Raw genomic sequence first — 25886 nt, 5'->3', positions numbered from 1 at the left:
AATGAGAAAATACAACTTCTTAGAAAAATTAAACAATTATACTTGAAATATACAATACTAAAAACTCATTCGTTCTCCTCCCTTCTCCAATCAAAATCACATTAACTCAGGTTGTTCATAAATGTCCAGATTTTTAAAAATTTTGCTCTAAGTTGAGAATACTGATTTGATTTAACCTATAATAACCTGTCTGCATTAAAACTGTGTCGATTGACAGTTACCAACCCCCAGTCTCCCACTCACAAATCAATCCAGCAGTACATAAATTTTATGGAATCAGTATCACTTAACTACGTAAATCTAAGATAAAAACCTACTGTTAAATGATTATGAAAATTTAGGAAGATCAGAAGATTATCAAAGTCATATTTAATTATAAATTTAGGCAGTGATTATTGATTACAAGTGTAACATACCCAATCATAGGAGTTTCTATCACAAAGTAATGTGAACACAGTGGGAGTACATACTCAGACATAATTCTAAGTCATGGTTGGATGTAAGGAGAAAAACACTGACAAAGACAATGATTTACACAGTAAAGGCTTACTTCTTAGAGAGTACATACCAATCAAAGTTGTGTTCAAAGCAAAGCATCCATGCCTAAAAAATAAAATACCAGTTAGGTGCAGGCTTATATCCAAAATGTGTGGTAAACCTCAAAAGAGCTGGGCAATACTGCCAGTGAGAATATACTAGAGAGGATGACAACAGAACTGAACTACCTAGCCAAAGCTTCTGAGAGTTATTGAATTTTAAACTAGAGACGTGCTTCAAAAAGAATTTATCAGTTGGTGACATCAGCAGACTATGTATAATAATTAAAATGAATTTAAACAGTTAGACATAATTTTAATAATTATAAAATCATATGAGGTAAAAACATTTAAACAACGATTTACATCAGTCTTATATACAATATTTTTGTCTAAACTTTATATTCTAGCATGGCCTCCTGCCTTACATCTGCAAGAGTCTCAAAATTCCCTTGAGATTTAGTTCAATAGAGTCATTAGCAGAGAATGTGGGTTGTCATATCTAGTATTCAAAATTACAAATCGTGTCAATATGAAATTTCATTAAAGGATGACTATAGAAGACCCTGAGATTAAGAGAATACATGATGATCAATATGACAGAGTTAGTGGCAGGGTAGGACACAGACTTATTCTGTTGAGGTCCCATATAGTCTGTTCTTCTCACAGAATGACATGAATAAGGGTCACACATGAGACACAAGACGGGAGCTCATTTCAGCCTCCTCTTTATTAAAACAAGCACGCAAAGAAACAAAATAAAAAACAAAAACTCCCTTGACTCCAGCAACTCCAACTGACCCAAAGCATTGTCTATTCTCACTGATTCTATTTCCTACCATTTTCTCCTCAACTCACTCTGATTGGGTTTCTGTTTCATTGAATTTTCTCTTTTCAAGGTCACCAACAATTTTCATTTTGCCACATCATGGTCATTAAAAATGACCTTCTGCTAGCCAGTTTCTCAGTAGTATTTGGCACAGTTGACCACCTGTCCCTTCTTGAAACACTATCTTCTCTTGGTTTCTATGGATCCACCTTTTGTTCTTCTACCTAACAGAACATTTTCTTTTAGTCTGGTGAGTGAATAAATGAATGACCCTCAAATAGAGAAAGTTTGAAAGATTATTCAGAAAGAGTGGTTTTAAAACGTTCCATGAGGGATAGACAGAATTTTTATAAGCAGTACAGAAATCTATTTGGGAGATTTTCCATGTTCTAAAGCAAAGAATAAAGAGATTATTAAAGATTTAATATAGGGTTTCCATTTAATTTTAGTATTCAAGTTTAGTAATTAAATTGACTTTTTAAAAGAAAGCTATCAACAATATTCTACTTCATTTCTGAGAACAGAAAGAATTCAAATGTTTCAAGATAGTACAGATATACTTTTAACCTTCTTGAATGTCAAGGAGAAATGCAAATTTAAAAGCATTTCAGCCAATTTTGTTTATTATTTTCTCCCGAATGATACTGCAAATAGCTCAGAAAATGCGAAATTATGCCAACTATTTAAAATGGTAATTATCATTTCATTATATTATCAAATGAAAAGCAGAAGATACCATAATGGATCTATATACACTATGAGGGAGAGATGGGCAGAATGTTGTCTACAAAGGTTTGCATTAAAAGTAAACTTATGATGCATGACAGATTCTCATTTGACTCACATACCACCATATCTCAGTGAGAGCATCTTCTGTGTAGTAGTTGGTAAGTAAATATGGAATGAACCACTATGATTACAACAGAGAACACTTGAAAAAGGGTTCCAAAATACCAGAAACCCAGTCTTCATTTTCTGACAATAAACACTTCAACAATTTTTTGTGTTGCTAGTTAAACCAGGCATAAAGTAAATAGTTTAGAGTGTTTGAGCCTACATTCTTCAAAGACCACTTTACTTTTTATTAAATGCAAAGTAAACGTCAAAGTCTTCCAGAAAATTGAAATATTTGTCCCCCACTGGCTATCCAAAATGTAGGAGCTGGTTGACCTGTCATAGCGAGTCATATCATATGAGATAAGAGGTTTTACTTCAGCAGGATGGGTCAGCTTGAGGCAGCCTGTGACTTTTAAGCAGAGATGCACCTGCTTGGATGGACTCAGTCAAGTGATGAGTCACGCTCAGGTAAGATAAGTAAGATGTTCTCTCTGCTGACCCTCCTTAGACATCCTGGCAAAATGATTCCCTCACAGACTTTGGAAATAAGCCCTTTTAGTTTTGAGCTTTGCCAAAGAAAGTATTTGGAATAAGAGGGAGGTCAGGGACCTCTGTTCAGGCCACACTTCTCCTTAAATTCCACATAAAATACACTTAAAATTTGCAAAATGACTTACAATAATTTACGAGTGTAAATGCTCTCCAAAACACTATTGTGAAACCCAGATAGATTATAACTGATTTAGAATTCTTAAAATTAAAGTCTTCTAAAGAAATTAAAATGTAGATGAATGACACCCTTCCCACTAAATTAAAAAAAAAAAAAAAGAGTCATCTAACTTCTGATGGATTTGGCAAAGTTTTTGAAACAATAGGTAACATGATCTACTCCTTACAGTCTCTATTATTAGTTTCTAATCATTACTAAATAATGAGAAATGAGAGTTTACTGTCAGTCTAGCAATAACTTGAGTAGTATAAAGGCTGTTGTTATCAGTGATAATAAATAAAACTGGTATGTACCAGTTTAAAAATGGGAGTAATAGACACACATAATCAGGAACAATTTCTGGCTGTCACCAGGGAGGCTGATCATTTCTATCATATTTCACAAGTTAGCATTCTGCACATTTACAGTGGATTCTAGGCCCCCACAAACTCAGGCACTTGATTTTATAAGCACACTAAGAAGAGTTTCATCTCTCAAGAGGGTGCCCAAAAGCTCAAATGACAAATGCATAAAACCACACTGCTGTTTAATTGATTTGCAATGAGAACTATGCTTCTCCTGGGGAGTGGCATAACTATGTGGTCAGATCCAGACAAGAATCAATTTCTACTCAGATGGATGTTGCTTGTCAGACATGGGGTTAAAACGATCTACTGCTAACCAAGAAGTCAGCAGTTCAAAACCACCAGCAGCTGCACAGGAGAAAGATTTGGCAGTCTGCTTCCACAGGGATTTACAGCCTCGGAAACCCTATGGGGTCGCTATGAGTCGGAATTAACTCAATGGCAGTGGGTGACTGTCAGACTTGGGGTCAGAACAAGGAGAGGGAGATTAAACCGGGGAATGATGGCATCCAGCTGAGACCAGAGAATGAGCTTGCCAATGGGACAAGAATACTGAAAACCTTTCACTAGGTCTCCTTTCCCCTAGACAGTGATTGACTAGGCGCTGCCAAAATCTTGATGAATGACTTTTTTAAAGCCGTGAATGGAAAATCTTCTCTCTAACTGATATTCTTTCTTTAGGCACAGTATTATATTTTATCTTGTTAGAATCTTGCCTTACTTCATTATGCATTTTTGTATCTTTCAGGATATGCATATGCATCCTTTCAGCTGGATGTGCATATGTATCTAAATAACTCTCATAAAGCAATTTTATTTTCCTTTTTGAGAAGTTCCTGAGAAACTTTTAGTCCTCAAGAACACGACCATTCCAGTTACTCAGTGCAGCAGATAGCTGCAGATGAAGAGATGGCGATTGTCTGTAAGATAGTTGGATTCCTAACGTTTAACTTTTGATTACTTTTTTAAATTGTAGAGACACGTTCTAGGGAAAACCTTGATTTTTTTTCATGTCCTTTTAACTCTTAATTATTATTTATATTTTAGCCTACTATCTAATGTGCAAGTTTCTCCATAGTAACATTGATAGTTGAATTTTTCTTTCTGATAAAGCTAAGGTCAATATTTTATTGACTGGTTGAATCTGTGTCTAACATCAATGTAGACTGAAGAGCATGTTCAAACAATGAAATGGCATTGATTTATAACTTTAATGATTTTTAATTTTGATGATTTCATCTACAACCTCTATGCTAATGACTCTTAAATGTACATCTGTAGATAAAACTCTTGGAGCTCAGGGACATACATCAAATGTCCTACTCCACATCTCTACTTGGATATCCTTCTAAAATGTCATACTTAACATATTCAAAACTAAACCTGTTACCAATGCAGCTTAATCTGTGTACAATAATAATAAACAACATATAATCTTTATTGCCAGCTACCTCGCTAAGTACTTAACAAATATTTTCTTATTTAATCTTCAAAACAACCCTGATACAATTAGAAAGCAAAAGTAGAAGAGACTAAGCAGTTTGCCCAAGTAAATGATAGAGCTAGTATTTAAAGTCAGGCCTCTTGTCTACAGAACCCCTACTCTTAACCATGGTACCCACTTCCTTATTCTTCTCTTATAATATTACTACCCAGGTTCAAAACATCAGGGTTACTTTTTATTCCTTCCTTTCCTTACCTCCCAAAGATATTGGGTCACAAAAGTTGGTGAGGGAACTGGACCTCAAAACATTTATATATTTGTTCTTTCCATTCGCATTGACTTTAATTCTTTCTGAACCATTAATTCTACCCTGAACTATTATTGGAGACCCTCCCTTCCTGCTATCCTAATATCAGATTTTTTTTTTTTATTCTCCCCAATTTCAATCTACCTTTGCTTTCACTCCCAGATCCACTTCCTGAAACATACTTTTGATCAAGCTAATTCTCTTTTCAGAAATTTCTAAAGCTTCCTATTATCCCCTACAATAAAAAGTGAACTCTTTATTCTGTAATTCATTCAAGAATCAATAAATATCATTATACCTAGATACAGCTTTCCAATCTTATTTTATAATGCTGCTTTGCATATATTTAAATGGAAATTCTCACCATGACACCCATCCTAGTCCCATGCTCCTGTCCATATTCTGTTACTCATTTCTTCCACCCCTATTTTCACACCTTAAAATTCTACCTGTTTATTAAGGCCTTGTCCAAAAAACAATCTTTCCCTGAAGTCTTCTTAAATTCAAATAATCACTTGTTCCTCTGTACTCCCATTAGTAGCTTATATTAAAATTATATTTTTATATATATTGTTTTCTATATTGAACTTGTTCTCACTCACGAGTATTCAAGAATGTTCCCCTAATGTATTAAAAAATTCCATTGAGCTAATTCCAACTATGGATTAAAAGAATTCTACTCCTAAGAAGGAACTTTATATATATATATAATCTTCATTACTATCATTATGATAACATTGGCCTTTGATGTCTCCACGATACTATGGACTTATCTGAAAATTTACATTGAATAAACAACAATAACAACAACAACAACAACAAAAAAAAACCGCTGCCATTGAGTCCATTACATCTCTTAATGAACCTGTTGAAACCCTGGTGGCATAGTGGTTAAGTGCTACAGCTCCTAACCCAAGGGTCGGCAGTTCGAATCCACCAGGCAATCTTTGGAAACTCTAAGGGGCAGTTCTACTCTGTCCTATAGGGTCACTCTGAGTCGGAATCGACTCGATAGTAACAGATTTGGCTGTTTTTTTTTTTTTTTTTTTTTAACGAACCTATAGGTCAGAGTATACCTACCTCACAGGGTTTCCAAGGAGCGGCTAGTGGATTCAAACTGCCAACTTTTGGTTAGCAGCCATAACTCTTAACCACTGTACCACCAGAACTCCACATTGAATAAAGGTGTGATTATAGAAAAAAATATATTTGAGCTTGGATCACCTATAGACATATAATGTTATAGAAACTGTGTATTACAAACTAGAAAAAATATGAAATTATAATCTTTGTTTAAAATTAAATTTATGTTTAGACATGAAGAAAAATTTTTTTCAATCTGGACAGACTATAAGAGTGATTTAAAAAAAAAAATCAAACGTATTGCCATGGAGCCAAATTCCTAATTATAGCGACACTGTAGGAAACAGTAGAACTGCCCCACAGGAATTCCAAGGATGTAAATTTTTACAGAAGCAAATTGTCACACCTTTCTCCCCTGGATTGGCTACTGGGTTTGAACTGCCCACGTTTCCTTAGCAGCCAAGTGCTTAACCACTGCACCACTAGGGATCTTTCATAAAATTAATAGATCTTAAAAATGTAAATATAGTGGTATAATTCATAAAATTCGATGGGTAAAAGGATTTACAAAAGGGAAGTAAAAACAAAAAAGTGCCAAATTTTCTAACTTTCTCAGTGGTGCATTAGTTAAAGATTCACACACACACACACACAGAAAACAAAAATATGATGTGCCCTTGGTTCAAACTCATAACATTTGATGGAAGGATGTTCCAGATAACCCCTAATTGGAACTGCTCATGCCTCCATTTACCAAAATCAACACCACCCCTCCCTCTATATATCTATTCTATTTTAACCATATTCCAAACAGATCTAATATTATTTAAAGATCAATAATAAGCAAAAATAAACAAGACCTAGGCATAGATATCAGAGCAAAAAAATGTGGATGAAGAGTGGGAAAAACAACAGCAATAGGAGAGATTATAATAGCTATTAAAGGAAAAATTATTCAAAGAAATAGAGGACTCAATTCAAATATTTCTCCATATTCTTCAAAAAATTCACCACAATGTTTGCCTTTTAAAATAGAATCAAGTAGATTTTTAAAAAGATCAAATAGAGGATAAATAAAGAAGAAAGGAAAATAAATATTGAAATGCAAATATAAGGCATAGTAAAGCAACAAAATTTTCTGGAAATTAGAAGCTACCAATAAAAAATAATTAGGAAAAAATGTCATTGAAATACTGCCAGTGACACATAAACAAATCTCAAGGGTATAATATATAAATACAAAATATAGTAGAAAGAAAATTGAGGTAAAATTGAATAAAATGAAAACAACAAATGTGGTGGAAAGCAAAGAATATTCAACATGCTTATAAGTGGTGTTCAGAGAGAAGTATGTAAAAGAAACAAAAAGTATTCAAGTATGTAATAGAAGAAAAAATTTACTAGAATAAAGACTTGATGATGCAGCTTGAAGGTATAAATGGTGTACAAGGAAAACTTGATACAACACAAGCAACATCAAGGCTAATTTTGTTATTGTTCAGATTACACACAGAAGCATACACCAATTCAACCATTTCTACATGTACAATTCAGTGACAATGATTACATTCTTAGGGTCCTGCATTCATCCTTGCCCTCCTTTTCTGAGTTGCTTCTCACAATTAACATAAGCTCACTGACCCTTAAGGTTCCCACCTAATATTTCAAGTTGCTATTTCAATTTGATATCATATAGATAGCTCTTAAAAGAACATAATGCTCAAGGCAGACATTTTTTACTAGTTAATCTAGACTGTTGTTTGGTTTTAAGACTTCAGATGATATTTTTGGTTTAAGGTTTAAAGATTATCTCAGGGTAATAGTTTAAGGGTTCATCCAGGCTGCATGGCTTCAGAAATTCTGAAGCACATGAGAATTTGAAATTCTGGTCTGTATCTTCTCACCTCTTTTTTTGATCATGATTCATCTATAGAATCGTTGATCAAAATGTTCAGTAATGGTAGCTAGGTACCATCCAGTTCTTCTGGTCTCATGGCAAAGGAAGCAGTTGTCCGTGGAGGCAATTAACCACACATTCCATATCCTACTCCTGTTCCTGAAACTCTTCCTTGTTGATCCAGGCAAATAGAGACTAATTGTTGTGCCTTGAATAGCCACTTGCAAGATTTTAAGATCTATAATTAAAAGATAAAACAAGAATTCTACGGATATATGGGCAGAAAAATGTGTTACATCCTGGAAAAATGGGCAACAACAACAACAACCAAAAAAGATTGGCTCCTTTTTTACATTCCATACGAGAAAACAGTGGACTGATTTCTCTACGGGAAAGAAAGTAAGATACAAGAAACCTATACACACCCATGTTGCCATTCAAGCATAAAAGGAAGAAGCGGGCTTTCTTAAATACACAAGAATTCTGCAACTAGAACACACATGAGCCCCTTGAAAAAAAAAATCTTGATAATAAAATATGGTTAACTAAGAGATAAATGAATAAAACTTCAAGACCCAGAACTGTAGATACGATTGTGAAATAAATTGATGACAAAAATAGTTTGAAATAAAACCAAACAAATACATGAATCACAATTACAAACAACATGCAAATATTAAAAACTCTGACAAGGTTAAGAGAGTAAATACATAATGGAAAATTATTGAAAGGTTAGGGCATAAATCGAGTGGAAGTAAATATATACTCAATTCCTTTCATGTCATACTAGAAAATAATAGATATCTGTCCCAAATTAAACTTAATGACTTTGATTTGTTAATGTCTCTTTTTTTAACCTTTAGAAAGATTTTAGAAATTAGTATCTTATTGAGAGAAAAATATGTCTAAAGGCAGCAATTTATTAAGCTTAATTTTTGTTGCTTTTTTTCCTTTAAATGTCAGTAAAAAAAATTATATTTGCTAAAACAATATTTTCTAAATATTTAACTACTTATTTGTATCTCTCTGTGTATATACACAGAGTCCTGGGTGGTGCAAAAGGTTAACGTTTGGCTAGCCAAAAGTTTGGTGGTTCAAGTCCACCAAGAGGCACCTTGTGAAAAAGATCTGGTGATCTACTTCTCAAAATTGAGCCATTGAAAACACTTTGGAGCACAGTTCTACTCTGACATACAAGTGGTCATCATGAGTTGAAATCGATTCGACAGTGAGTCGTTGTGGTATGCATAGGAAGAAGTCTTGAATTATGGATATCAAATGTTAATGTTTATTTCTCGGTGGTGGAGTTTTATAGTATATTTACTTTCAATTTTGTCTGTTGTTTGCATTTTTATAGAATTACAAAATACACTTTTTTAAACCTATCTTAAATATTCATATGATAGAAACATCAAGTTAATAGCTTTTAGTCCAGTGAATCTACACATAAACTCTCAGAATCATACAAAACATTCTAGACTCAAGTACAATCGACTTTAGTGCCTAACCTAAAATTGCTGTGAAATATCATATGCCTAAATCTAATTTGGACTAAAGGTCCTCTGAGCCCCTGGATTTGCTACATCAGACATGATATGAACCCTTGACAGCTGCTGAGTATCCTCAGAATTTTGTATAAATATATTGTGCTATAATTAACTAGCAACCAACTTACTGAATTACTATTGCAGAAAGGGAATCAGCTTGCTTTATCTTAATCTACTAAAGTAGCTCTGTGTGAAATGCAAATCAGTACAAGAATATTCATTTTGCAGGTCGTATAGTGAGGGTGAATAACGATCCCCTTTATAAACTGACTGGAAGGCTGGTGTCCAGCTAAGGAGATGCCAAATGTTCACACCTCATGCCTCACAAATTCCTAGATCAGTTAATCAGTTAATCAGAAACGGCAATTAATTTAATGTGAAGTGAGAGGTGACTAAATCTGTAAATTAGTAATTATTTTTTCTCTTAGCCCCTTTCAACTACAGTTTTGAACTTTCTAATCACTTTAAAAAGTATTTTAAATATCAAAAAATAAGTATAGAATCGTAAAATAGATTGATTATCCCTTTTATTTATCATATCTAAAAAAGTTTTGGAAACCCTCGTGGCGTAGTGGTTAAGTGCTACAGCTGCTAACCAAAGGTTCGGCAGTTCAAGTCCGCCAGGCGCTCCTTGGAAGCTCTATGGGGCAGTTCTACTCTGTAGCAAATATATATATAATAACCAATGGAGTGTGTTATAGCACATACGATAGGAATTTTTTAGCTCAGTTATACTTGGGAACTTTTTGTTACTTAAGAAGATTGGCTGAAAAGAATATACTGGCTGAGTCACATCCAAGGCTGGCTGTTGGTACAGCTGGGAAACGAAGCAACCATAGAGCCAGAAGGCAGTGGAGTGTCCTGATTCGAGCACTTCAACTTTATTAAGTGTGGAAGCTTGTCAATTTTAATTTTAAAAAGTGCATATTATTGAGCCATTTTTCTTTGTTGTTGTTGTTGTTAGGTGCCGTCAAGTGGGCTCCGACTCATAGCTACCCTATGCACAACAGAATGAAACACTGCCTGGTCCTGAGCCAACCTTAAAATCGTTGTTATGCTTGAGCTCATTGTTGCAGCCACTGTGTCAATCCACCTCCTTGAGGGTCTTCCTCTTTTCCGCTGACCCTGTACTCTGCCAAGCATCATGTCCTTCTCCAGGGACTGATCCCTCCTGACAACATGTCCAAAGCATGTAAGAGGCAGCCTCAACATCTTTGCCTCTAAGGAGCATTCTGGCCGCACTTCCTCCAAGACACATTTATTCGTTCTTTTGGCAGTCCATGGTATATTTGATGTTCTTTATCACATATATAAGCCACCTCAACAATATTCACTCACAAAAAAAAAAAAAAAAAAAAAAAATGAGTCAGGCCTATTCTCTGTTTCATTCAAATTTAGAGAACCGGAATAATTCATCTTTCAGTTTCTAAATCAAGCCAGGGAGCCACTAGCTTCAAGTGGATGGCTGCTTTCATCACAGTGTGATCATTAGCTACTAGTTTTTATTCGATATACTCAATGACTAAAATGAATACAAAACAAGCTGATATCTACATATAAAAATGCTACTTGTCAATGGAATTGGGTATACATTTTAGGCATTTACTTCAAAACTAAACATCATTGCAATAATGGTTACATTTTACTATGTTTAAACTCCTAAGTTATATCCAGTAATATTAAAGTCATATAAAACATCACTTTATAAACCAAAAAATAGAAAATCCAAACTGAATACCTCTACCAAATCTACTGCTTTGCTTATTCACAGAAAGATGTTATAAAAATAATGAACAAATTTCAACTGTCTAATCATAAAGTGCCTCTATTCAGCTTAATCAGAACAGAAACAAATGAATATTTGAATTGTAAAAGCAAATGCTAGAGCCGGGGGCCAAGATGGGGGACTAGGTGGACGCTGCCGCGGATCCCTCTTGCAACAAAGACTCAGAAAAACAAGGGAATCGATCACATACATAACAATCTACGAACTCTGAACAACAAGCACAGACTTAGAGACGGAAAATGAACAAATACAGGCAGACAGCGACCGTTTTCAGAACTAGGAGCCAGCGTACCAGCTGATTACCTGGAAAATCTAGTTTCCCTGTGATGGATCGGAGACAGCAGTCCATATCAAACCAGATAAAGAAACAGACCATGACAGCTTCTCCAACCCCCCAAACAAAAGAATCAAAATCCTTCCCAAAAGAAGATACAATCCTGGAATTATCAGATACAGAATATAAAAAACTAATTTACAGAATGCTTAAAGATATCACAAATGAAATTAGGATAAATGCAGAAAAAGCCAAGGAACACACTGATAAAACTGTTGAAGAACTCAAAAAAATTATTCAAGAACATAGTGGAAAAATTAATAAGTTGCAAGAATCCATAGAGAGACAGCATGTAGAAATCCAAAAGATTAACAACAAAATTACAGAATTTGACAACGCAATAGAAAGTCAGAGGAGCAGACTCGAGCAATTAAAATGTAGACTGGGACTACTGGAGGACAAGGGAATGAACACCAACATAGCTGAAAAAAAATCAGATAAAAGAATTAAAAAAAATGAAGAAACCCTAAGAATCATGTGGGACTCTATCAAGGAGGATAACTTGCGAGTGATTGAAGTCCCAGAACAGGGAGGGGAGACAGAAAACACAGAGAAGATAGTTGAAGAACTCCTGACACAAAACTTCCCTGACATCATGAAAGATGAAAGGATATCTATCCAAGATGCTCATCGAACCCCATTTAAGATTGATCCAAAAAGAAAAACACCAAGACATATTATCATCAAACTTGCCAAAACCAAAGACAAACAGAAAATTTTAAAAGCAGCCAGGGAGAAAAGAAAGGTTTCCTTCAAGGGAGAATCAATAAGAATAAGTTCAGACTACTCAGCACAAACCATGCAGGCAAGAAGGGAATGGGACGACATATACAGAGCACTGAAGGAGAAAAACTGCCAGCCAAGGATCATATATCCAGCAAAACTCTCTCTGAAATATGAAGGAGAAATTAAGATATTTACAGATAAACACAAGTTTAGACAATTTGCAAAAACTAAACCAAGACTGCAAGAAGTGCTAAAGGAGATTGTTTGGCCTGATGACCAATAATATCAAGTACCAGCACAATACAAGGTCACAAAACAGAACGTCCTGATATCAACGCAACTCAAATAGGGAAAGCACAAAAACGAACACATTAAGATTAATTCTAAAAAATAAATAAACAAACAAAATAATACACATAACAGGAAATCATGGAAATCAATAAATAAACGATCACAATAATCAAAAAGAGGGACTAAATATAGGAGGCATTGAACTGCCAGATGGAGAGGGATACAAGGCGATATAGAAGGATACAAGTTAGGTTTTTAATTAGAAAAATAGGGGTAAATAATAAGGTAACCACAGAAAGGAATATCAGTTCCATAACTCAAGAAAAAAGCCAAGAAAAAAGTAACGACTCAACAAACACAAAGTTAAACATTATGAAAATGAGGATCTCACAAGCTACTAAGAAAAACGTCTCTGCACAAAAAAGCATGTGGAAAAATGAAATGGCCAAAAACACACATGAAAAGGCATCAAAATGACAGCACTAAAAACTTTTATCTATAATTACGCTGAATGTAAATGGACTAAATGCACCAATAAAGAGACAGAGAGTCACGGACTGGATAAAGAAACACGATCCATCTATATGCTGCCTACAAGAGACACACCTTAGATTAGAGATACAAACAAACTAAAACTTTGAAAAAAAAAAACTCAAAGGATGGAAAAAAATATATCAAGCAAACAATAAGCAAAAAAGGAGTAGCAATATTAATTTCTGACAAAATAGACTTTAGACTTAAATCTGCCACAAAAGATAAAGAAGGACACTATATAATGATAAAAGGGACAATTGATCAGGAAGACATAACCATATTAAATATTTACGCACCCAATGACAGGGCTGCAAGATACATAAATCAAATTTTAACAGAATTGAAAAGTGAGATAGACACCTCCACATTTATAGTAGGAGATTTCAACACACCACTTTCGGAGGAGGACAGGACATCCAGTAAGAAGCTCAACAGAGACACAGAAGACCTACTTAAAACAATCAACCAACTTGACCTCATTGACTTATACAGAACTCTCCACCCAACTGTTGCAAAGTATACTTTTTTTTCTAGTGTACATGGAACATTCTCTAGAATAGACCACATATTAGGTCATAAAACAAATCTTTGCAGAATCCAAAACATCGAAATATTACAAAGCATCTTCTCAGACCACAAGGCAATGAAGCTAGAAATCAATAACAGAAAAACTAGCGAAAAGAAATCAAATACTTGGAAAATGAACAATACGCTCTTGAAAAAAGACTGGGTTATAGAAGACATCAAGGAGGGAATAAGGAAATTCTTAGAAAGCAACGAGAATGAAAATACTTCCTATCAAAACTTCTGGGACACAGCAAAAGCAGTGCTCAGAGGCAATTTATATCGATAAATGCACACATACAAAAAGAAGAAAGAACCAAAATCAGAGAACTGTCCCAACAACTTGAACAAATAGAAAGTGAGCAACAAAAGAACCCATCAGGCACCAGAAGAAAACAAATAATAAAAATTAGAGCTGAACTAAATGAATTAGAGAACAGAAAAACAATTGAAAGAATTAACAAAGCCAAAAGCTGGTTCTTTGAAAAAATTAACAAAATTGATAAACCATTGGCTAGACTGACTAAAGAAAAACAGGAAAGGAAACAAATAACCCGAATAAGAAACGAGAAGGACCACATCACAACAGAGCCAAATGAAATTAAAAGAATCATTTCAGATTACTATGTAAAATTGTACTCTAACAGATTTGAAAACCTAGAAGAAATGGATAAATTCTTGGAAAAATACTACCTACCTAAACTAACACATTCAGAAGTAGATCAACTAAATAGACCCATAACAAAAAAAGAGATTGAAACGGTAATCAAAAAACTTCCAACAAAAAAAAAGTCCTGGCCCAGACGGCTTCACTGCAGAGTTCTACCAAACATTCAGAGAAGACTTAACACCACTACTACTGAAGGTATTTCAAAGCATAGAAAAAGACGGAATACTACCCAGCTCATTCTGTGAAGCTGCCATCTCCCTGATACCAAAACCAGGTAAAGACATTACAAAAAAAGAAAATTTTAGACCTATATCCCTCATGCACATAGATGCAAAAATCCTCAACAAAATTCTAGCCAATAGAATCCAACAACACATCAAAAAAATAATTCACCCTGATCAAGTGGGATTTATACCAGGTATGAAATTTTTTTTTTTATGCAAAGCTGGTTTAATATCAGAAAAACCATTAATGTAATCCATCACATAAATAAAACAAAAGATAAAAACCACATGATCTTATCAATAGATGCAGAAAAGGCATTTGACAAAGTTCAACACCCATTTATGATAAAAACTCTTACCAAAATAGGAATAGAAGGAAAATTCCTCAACATAATAAAGGGCATCTATGCAAAGCCAACAGCCAATATCACTCTAAATGGAGAGAACCTGAAAGCATTTCCCTTGAGAACGGGAACCAGACAAGGATGCCCTTTATCACCGCTCTTATTCAACATCGTACTTCAAGTCCTAGCCAGGGCAATTAGGCTAGACAAAGAAATAAAGGGTATCCAGATTGGCAAGGAGTAAGTAAAGCTATCACTATTTGCAGATGACATGATCTTATACATGGAAAACCCTAAGGAATCCTCCAGAAAACTACTGAAACTAATAGAAGAGTTTGGAAGTGTCTCAGGATATAAAATAAACATACAAAAATCACTTGGATTCCTCTACATCAACAAAAAGAATACCGAAGAGGAAATCACCAAATCAATACCATTCACAGTAGCCCCCAAGAAGATAAAATACTTAGGAATAAATCTTACCAAGGATGTAAAAGACCTATACAAAGAAAACTATAAAACTCTGCTACAAGAAATTCAAAAGGACATACTTAAGTGGAAGAACATACCCTGCTCATGAATAGGAAGACTTAACATAGTAAAAATGTCTATTCTACCAAAAGCCATCTATACATATAACGCACTTCCAATCCAAATACCAATGTCATACTTTAAGGGGATAGAGAAACAAATCACTAATTTCATATGGAAGGGCAAGAACCCCCGGATAAGCAAAACATTACTGAAAAAGAAGAAGAAAGTGGGAGGCCTCACTCTACCTGATTTCAGAACCTATTATACAGCTACAGTAGTCAAAACAGCCTGGTACTGGTACAACAACAGGCACATAGACCAATGGAACAGAATTGAGAACCCAGACATAGATCCATCCACGTATGAGCAGCTGATATTTGACAAAGGACCAGTGTCAGTCAATTGGGGAAATGATAGCCTTTTTAACAAATGGTGCTGGCATAATTGGATATCCATTTGCAAAAGAATGAAACAGGACCCATACCTCACACCATGCACAAAAACTAACTCCAAGTGGATCAAAGACCTAAACATAAAGGCTAAAACGATAAAGATCACGGAAGAAAAAATAGGATCAACCCTAGGAGCCCTAATACAGGGCATAAACAGAATACAAAACATTACCAAAAATGATGAAGAGAAACCAGATAACTGGGAGCTCCTAAAAATCAAACACATATGCTCATCTAAAGACTTCATCAAAAGAGTAAAAAGACCACCTACAGACTGGGAAAGAATATTCAGCTATGACATCTCAGACCAGCACCTGATCTCTAAAATCTACATGATTCTGTCAAAACTCAACCACAAAAAGACAAACAACCCAATCAAGAAGTGGGCAAAGGATATGAACACACATTTCACTAAAGAAGATATTCAGGCAGCCAACAGATGAGAAAATGTTCCCGATCATTAGCCATTAGAGAAATGCAAATTAAAACTACGATGAGATTCCATCTCACACCAACTAGACTGGCGTTAATCCAAAAAACACAAAATAAAAAATGTTGGAGAGGCTGCGGAGAGATTGGAACTCTCATACACTGCTGGTGGGATTGTAAAATGGTACAACCACTTTGGAAATCCATCTGGCGTTATCTTAAACAGTTAGAAATAGAACTACCATACAACCCAGAAATCCCACTCCTCGGAATATACCCTAGAGATACAAGAGCCTTCACACAAAGAGATATATGCACACCCATGTTTATTGCAGCTCTGTTTACAATAGCAAAAAGCTGGAAGCAACCAAGGTGTACATCAACGGATGAATGGGTAAATAAATTGTGGTATATTCACACAATGGAATACTACGCATTGATAAAGAACAGTGACGAATCTCTGAAACATTTCATAAGATGGAGGAAGCTGGAAGGCATTATGCTGAGTGAAATGAGTCAGAGGCAAAAGGACAAATATTGTACAAAACCACTATTATAAGATCTTGAGAAATAGAAAAAACGGAGAAGAATACATACCTTTGTGGTTACAAAGGGGGGAGGGAGGGAAGGAGGGAGAGGGCTTTTTATTGATCAATCTGTAGATAAGAACTGCTTTGGGTGAAGGGAAAGATAACACTCAATACAAGGAAGGTCAGCCTAATTGGACTGGACTAAAAGCAAAGAGGTTTCCGGGATAAAATGAAAGTTTCAAAGGTCAGCGGAGCAGGGGCGGGGGTCTGGGGAACATGGTTTGAGGGGACTTCTAAGTCAATGGGTAAAATAATTCTATTATGAAAACATTCTGCATCCCACTTTGAATTGTGGCGCCTGGGGTCCTAAATGCCAACAAGCGGCCATCTAAGATACATCAGTTGGTCTCAACCCACCTGGAGCAAAGGCAAAGGAAGAACACCAAGGTCACAGGACAACTAAGAACCCAGGAGACAGAAAGGGCCACATGAACCAGAGACCTACATTATCCTGAGACCAGAAGAACTAGTTGGTGCCCGGCCACAATCGATGTCTGCCCTGTCAGGGAGCACAACAGACAACTCCTGAGGGAGCAGGAGACCAATGGGATACAGATCCCAAATGCTCATAAAAAGACCATTCCTAATGGTATGACTGTGACTAGAGGAATCCCAGAGACAATGCTCCCCAGAACTTCTGATGGCACAGGACAGGAACCATCCCCGAAGACAACTCATCAGGCACGAAAAGGACTGGTCAGCGGGGGGGAGAGAGATGCCGATGAAGAGTGAGCTAATTAACTCAGGTGGACACTGGAGAGTGTGTTGGCAACTCTTGACTGGAGGGGGGATGGGAAGATAGAGAGAGAGGGAAGATGGCAAAATTGGCACGAAACGAAAGACTGTAAGGGCTGACTCAATAGGGGGAGAGCAAGTGGGAGAAGGGAGTAAGATGTATGTAAACCTACATGTGACAGACTGGAATGGTAAATGTTCACTTGAAGCTTAATAAAAATTAATTAAAAAAAAAAAAAAAAGCAAATGCTAAAGATACCTCTCCATCTATACAAATCAGGTCAACCAGACATTTAAATTGCACAAGATTTTCACTGCTCTTTAAAAATGACCTCACCCTGATTTTGTTTTATTTTCAGCATTCCAAGGCAAAGAAGCTCAAGGTGAGTTTGTTAAGCTTTTCAGTCTACACCTAAAAAAGTCCCTTGCTTATACATTGGCACTCAGATGTTTGTTGAGTGAATCAATACCATTCACACAATATTCATTACTGACAAACACAACGCCACACGTTTAGAAGACTCTGTCCTGTTTGCATTCAAAATAAATCAAAGCGGTAAGTGATATTATCAGCCTGATTCAATAGTTCAATGTGTCTTCGTTAGATAACACACACACACTAATAAAAGAACAGAGACCAGTCTTCCATTGCTTATGTTTGCAGAACTTAATGAAACTTTCTGAATTTTTAATTATTTTTAAATAAATATTTAAATCTGTTCTACATGGGTTAAGTCTTTAAAAATGATCAAACTATCAGAAAATTTGTTTGTCTTTTTATCTAGTTGACTAGGCCAAATGTTGAATTTGTTACATATATAAATGTAATCATAGAAAGTTATCATAATCAATAAATACATTCATACAACCTATTCAGAAAATACTGGTTTTCCTGGCACTAATAACATTAGAAACTGCAAGACAAAATATTTAACCCATAATGCATAATGCAAATAATGGTAATATGGTCTGTGTAAAGACCAAGAAGTAAATCTCAGGGTTTTATAGTTTATCTATCCAGGAGAGAAACATAAATATTTAAATCATAATTATCTGCGTGATGTAAAAGCCTAATTGGGTAATATTTTATGTATGATGGAAGAAATCACAATAAGGAAAAAAATGAAAATATTTTCAATTCCTAAAATATATAGATCGACTTGCTGTAATACATTCATAGATAGCACTTTTCCTTGTAATTAATTAACATTTGACTGAATTTCCTAACATTACAGTTTTGTTAACATACAAAACCTGCATAATTTGTGCAGACTTTTTCCCATCAGGCATGAATGTAATTACTCCTTATCTTTCAACACAGCCAAGCTCTGTAAATATAATTACAAATTTTTTGTTTACTCAAGCATAAAAATCTCATAAAATTAATATTATATTTATCCTCTTTGTCAGTTATTCAAATGCACCAGGGACTTCTTGAACTCATCCTGTGTGACTACAATTTCTAGCTAGAATTAATTTTTACCTGGATTTTCAAACTTTAACAAAAGCACTTACATGTACTCAAACTTCAGGCAGTTGTCAGAAGTTTGTGCTTCTGACATTCATAAAGGCAGAATTTGGATTAGAAATATTAATTACTAGAAAATTGGTGTTAGTATTAAAATTAATTTGTTGGACTATATTTAACAAGTGCACCAAAGCATGGCAATATTTCAAAAGGTACTCTTGTGGATCCTCAGGTCTGGGAATACGGAATGAGTGGTAGGAGAAAGTAGTTCTGAATACCAGTTACAGCCACATGACCAGTTGCAGAAAAGACGACTGCAATCGTTATGAGTATTTCCCCTTTACTGTGTGCATCAGATATTTTTGTTTTCTTCATTTATAAAATATAAGATGTAAATGGGGCTAGTGCATTTTCAGTTGCACATGTGTTAGTTGTATCATTTTAGGTGCAAGTATGACTTTATAACAGTGTTTATTCAGAGATTACGTATGGTTTAAGGAGATGTGTACATGTGCCAAATTGACAAGGGGTGGACTGTGCTGGTTAAGATTGTGCATCAACTTGACTGAGCCATTATTCTCAGTGTTTATATGTGATCACTCCCATGATGGATTTTGCGGTGAGTAGCCAATCAGTTGAAAGGGAGTTTCCTTGGGGGTGTGGCCTGAATCCGAATATAAGCAGACATTCTGGCTTTTTTGCTTGCTCTGGATCCTGTGGCTGCCTCCTGTTCATCCGACCTATGGCTCTTGGGACTTGAGCTATCAGCTTATCTGCTGTTCTTGGGATTCGTTGAACTTCATAGCCTGAGAGCAGAAGCCCTGCTCTCTGACTTGCCAATCTTGGGTGCACCAGCCCCTATAGCTACTTGAATCAGGAGAAGCCTTGCGGACTTGCCTATCAATTTTGGGATTCGTCGATCTTCACAGCCTGTGAGCAAGAGCCCTGCTCTCTGAGACCTGCCAGTCTTGGGTTTGCTAGCCTCTATCCTGATCCACAGACTTGGGATGTTCCAGTCTCTATAATCACATGAGCTATTTCTTTGTTATAAATCTCTCTTTCTATATATATTTATACACTTTATTGGTTTTACTTCTCTAGAGAACCCTGCCTAAGGCACAAGGTATAATCATAATTTTTACAGCACTTCAGAATGTGACATTAATGTATATAAAAAAAAATACATACCACTGTTTATTTAGCCATGCCCCATTGTGTGAATATTTTTTCCTCTCAATTTTAAATACACTGGATAAACATCCTGGTGCATATATATTTGTGCATGTCTCCAATTTTTTCCTTGAGATAAATTTCTAGAAATAGAATTACTGGACCCAAAGTTCACAGTCTCACAGATAGTGGCAGGATCCAAGACTCGTAACTCTTACTCTAATGTTCTTTTCAATAAATTACAAATTAATGAGTCAGAATCGACTCGACGGCAGTGGGTTTTATGAATTCCATGTCATGAGAAGGTCTAGTGAAAATATGACATGTAATCAGCATTTCTTTGTGTGGCTGTATTTCCAAAATCTGAATGGAAGCTTTACTCCCTAAAGATGCCTACTATACTGTCACAGATTGAATTGTGTCCCCTAAAAATATATGTCAACTTGATTAGGACATGATTCCCAGTATTGTGTGGCTGTCCTCCATTTTGTGATTTTCCTATGTGTTATAAATCAGAATCCCTACCTGTGGTCAAAGAGGATTAGAGTGGGATATAACACCCTTGCTCAGGTCACATCCCTGATCCAATGTGAAGGGAGTTCCCTTGGGGTGTGGTCTGCACCACCTTTTATCTTACAAGAGATTAAAGGAAAGGTAAGCAAGCAGAGAGTGGGGACCTCATAGCACCAAGAAAGCAGTGCTGGGAGCAGAGTGTGTCCTTTGAACCTGAGTTCCTGCACAGAGAAGCTCCTAGTCCAGGGGAAGATTGAACACAAGTACCTTCCTCCAGAACCGACAGAGAAAGAAGGCCTTCCCCTGGAGCTGATGCCCTGAATTTGGACTTCTAAATTTCTCTTTGTTAAAGCCATTCACCTGTGGTACTTCTGTTATAGCAGCACTAGATGATGAAGACAACTTCCTTATACATCAGCATGAAACTATTAAATATATTAAGTGGAATAAAAGTCACCTTTTCATTGCAAGGGATAAGACCAACTATTTTTGATATGTTTTTAGAAACCTGAAGTGTTCAACATGTAACATCCTAATGTCAACAAGAGCCCTATCTTAATCATCGTGAAATCTGTGAAAGTTTCATGAAAACTGAAGAGAAATCTCTTTCTATTTGGAAAACAATGTAGTTAACCAATCAATGTGATTTACAGAGAAACAAGGGCCAAACTTGATGTACAATGCCATGTTGTTTTCTAGTTTTACTGGTGAGTCTTCATTTCTATGTTAAACATAGGAACATATTTGATATTTGTCTGCCCCAATCCACAAAGTAATCTGTTGTTGTTGCTATTAGGTGCTGTGGAATAGGTTCCAACTCACAGTGACCCTATAGGACAGAGCAGAACTGCCTCATAGGGTTTCCAAGGAGTGGCTGGTGGATTTTAACTGCCAACCGTTTGATTAGCAGCCAAGCTCCTAACCAATTTTTTTTTTTTTTTTTTAACTAGGGCTCCACAAAGTAATCTGTGAAGCTTAAATTAAGAACTTATTCATGGAACAGAATCTACTCCAAACCAGTTGCTGTCAAGTCAGTTCCAAACCCATGGCAACCTTATATGTGTCAGAAGAGAAATTCTGTGTTGTCTCCTGTTTTTCTTTTTTCTGATTAATGATGTCACCAGAGCTGTTTTCTGACTATATGACAGACTGTGTATCTATTTCCCTTTGTTACATTTTATAAGACCATGGACACTTAAGGTTATTTTTCTAATCAAGTTTCTCAAGTATCATAATATATCACATCAATTTGATGATCTTATTTGAGATTTAACAATGTTTGCCTTCTCTCTGGGGAAGTGAAACTCATCAGAGATAATTATAGTCGCCTCTCAGTATTCCTGGGGGATTGGTTCCAGGACCCAACACAATACCAAATCCAAGGATGCTCAAGTTCCTTACATAAAATGGTGTAGTAGTTGCATATAAACTATGCACACCCTCCCATATACATTAAATCATCTCTAGATTACTTATAATACTTAACACAATGTAGCTGCTATAAATAGTTGTAATGCTTAATACTTTCTCAGTCTTTGAAAGCACTTTCTTTGTCATGAAACAGAGAGACCATTTTTGCCTTTGTAGGGGCAGCACTAACACTTTTAAGAATTTCAGCTTCTTTTTGCTTTATTGTACAAATGTGCCATTCGTTCTTACCGAACTTATGGCCCACTTTGGCAAGTGACATGCCACTTTTCAAAAGATCTAAGATTTTTACTTTCATTTTGAGAGAGCACTTTACACTCCCTCTTAGCCTTTGAGGAATTGCTTTGACGACTTAATTCCTTTTTAGGAGCCATTTTTTTTACAGAAACAAAGGGTACACATGACACAAGTAACAAATAAATGAGAAGTGAGGCGAACAATGCTCAAACAAAGAATGCTGGAGAGAGTTGAGGATCTGTGAAATGGTGAGTGGCTACAGCAGGGGATGACAACACATCACTTCGTTTGTGTGGAGTTAGTCAAGTTTTGCTTTTTGGAACTTCCCTTTTTTTTTTTTTCCCCAAATATTTTCGCTCCACAGTTGGTTGAATCCACACAAATGCAGAACCCGTGGGTATGGAAGACCAACTGTATATTCTTAGAGAACAAAATGAAATAATAGGGCTTGACATAATCAATACAAAATACCTAAAAAAAAAAAAAAAAAAAAAAAGGGTACCCTAAATAAGGACATTCTGCCCAAAGACAACTTTCTAGAAGAAGAATATATTTATGAAAACTCTGGAATAGTAAGATATGTCTTGGATATGAAAGGAAATTTAATATTTCCTAGTATACTGAACCCCCACGTGTCTCTCAGTTTGTCGTACTGTGGGAGCTTTTGTGTTGCTGTGATGCTGGAAGCAATGCCACCGGTATTCAGATACCAGCAGGGTCACCCATGGAAGACAGGATTCACCTGAGCTTCCAGACTAAGACAGACTAGGAAGAAGGACCTGGCAGTCTACTTCTGAAAAGCATTAGCCAGTGAAAACCTTATGATTAGCAGCAGAACATTGTCTGATATAGTGCTGGAAGATGAGCCCCCCAGGTTGGAAGGCACTCAAAAGATGACCGGGAAAGAGCTGCCTCCTCAAAGTAGAGTCAACCTTAATGACATGGATGGAGTAAAGCTTTCAGGACCTTCATTTGCTAATGTGGCATGACTCAAAATGAGAAGAAACAGCTACAAACAACCATTAATAATCAGAACCTGGAATATACAAAGTATTAATCTAGGAAAATTGGAAATCATCAAAAATGAAATGGAACACATAAATATTGATATCCTAGGCATTAGTGAGCTGAAATGGACTGGTATTGGTCATTTTCAATAGGACAATCATATAGTCTACTATGCTGGGAATGACAACTCGAAGAGGAATGGTGTTGCGTTCATCATCAAAAAGAACATTTCAAGATCTATTCTGAAGTACTACACTGTCAGTGATAGGATAATATCCATACACCTACAAGGAAGACCAGTTAATACAACTATTTTCAATTTTACACACCAACCACTAGGGCCAAAGATGAAGAAAAAAAGATTTTTATCAGCTGCTGCAGTCTGAAACTGATCGAACATGCAATCAAGATGCATTGATAATTACTGGCAATTGGAATGTGAAAGTTGGAAACAAAGAAAAATGATGAGTAGTTGGAAAATACGGCCTTGGTGATAGAAACAACACCAGACATCGAATGATAGAATTTTGCAAGACCAATGACTTCTTCATTGCAAATACCTTCTTTCACCAACATAAACGGTTACAATACACATGGACCTAACCAGATGGAACACACAGAAATCAAATTGACTACATCTGTGGAAAGAGACGATGGAAAAGCACAATATCATCAGTCAGAACAAGGACAGGGGCCAACTGTGGAACAGACCATCAATTGCTCATATGCAAGTTCAAACTGAAACTGAAGAAAATCCACGAGAGCCAAAATACGACCTTGAGTATATCCCACCTGAATTTAGAGACCACCTGAAGAATAGATTTGATGCATTGAACACTAGTGACTGAAGACAAAACGAGTTTTGGAATGACATCAAGGACATCATCCATGAAGAAAGCAAGAGGTCACTGAAAAGACAGGAAAGAAAGAAAAGACCAAGATGGATGTCAGAGGAGACTCTGAAACTTGCTCTTAAGCTTCGATAAGCTAAAGCAAAAGGAAGAATTGATGAAGTAAAAGAACTGAAGATTTCAAAGGGGGCTCGAGAAGACAAAGTAAAGCATTATAATGACATGTGCAAAGAGCTGGAAATGGAAAACCAAAAGGGAAGAACACGCTCGGTGTTTCTCAAGCTGAAAGAACTGAAGAAAACATTCAAGCCTTGAGTTGCAATAGTGAAGGATTCCATGGGGAAAATATTAAATGACACAGGAAGCATCAAAAGAAGATGGAAGGAATACACAGAGTCATTATACCAAAAAGGATTAGTCGATATTCAACCATTTCAAGAGGTGGCATATGATCAGGGACCGATGGTACTGAAGGAAGAAGTCCAAGCTGCTCTGAAGGCATTGGCGAAAAACCAGGCTCCGGGAATTGACTGAATATCAACTGAGATGTTTCAACAAACAGATGCAGCACTGGAGGTGCTAGATCATCTGTGCCAAGAAATATGGAAGACAGCTTCCTGGCCAACTGACTGGAAGAGATCCATATTTATGCCTCTTCCCAAGAAAGGTGGTCCAACCGAATATGGAAATTATAGAACATTATCATTAATATCGCACACAAGCAAAATTTTGCTGAAGATCATTCAAAAACGGCTGCAGCAGTATATTGACAGGGAACTGCCAGAAATTCAGGCTCGTTTCAGAAGAGGACATGGAACCAGGGATATCACTGCTGATGTCAGATGGATCCTGGCTGAAAGCAGAGAATACCAGAAGGATGTATAAAAAAAAAAAAAACTTTTTTTTTTTTTTTTTTTTTAGAAGGATGTTTACCTGTGTTTTATTGACTATGCAAAGGCATTCGACTGTGTGGATCATAACAAACTATGGATAACACTGCAGAGAATGGGAACTCCAGAACACTTAATTGTGCTCATGAGGAACCTTTACATAGATCAAGAGGCAGTTGTTCGGACAGAACAAGGGGATAGTGATTGGTTTAAAGTCAGGAAAGGTGTGTGTCAGGGCTGTATTCTTTCACCATATCTGTTTAACCTGTATGCTGAATAAATAATATGAGAAACTGGATTTATGAAGAAGAACAGGGCATCAAGATTGGAGGAAGACTCATTAACAACCTGCATTATGCAGATGACACAACCTTGCTTGCTGAAAGTGAAGAGGACTTGAAGCACTTACTGATGAAGATCAAAGACCACAGCCTTCAGTATGGATTGCACCTCAACATAAAGAAAACAAAAATCCTCACAACTGGACCAATGAGCAACATCATGATAAATGGAAAAAAGATTGAAGTTGTCAAGGATTTCATTTTACTTGGATC

The sequence above is a fragment of the Elephas maximus genome, chromosome 10 (genome assembly GCF_024166365.1).
Source record: "Elephas maximus indicus isolate mEleMax1 chromosome 10, mEleMax1 primary haplotype, whole genome shotgun sequence".
Taxonomy (NCBI): domain Eukaryota; kingdom Metazoa; phylum Chordata; class Mammalia; order Proboscidea; family Elephantidae; genus Elephas; species Elephas maximus.
Note: the sequence above shows the minus strand (reverse complement) of the source record.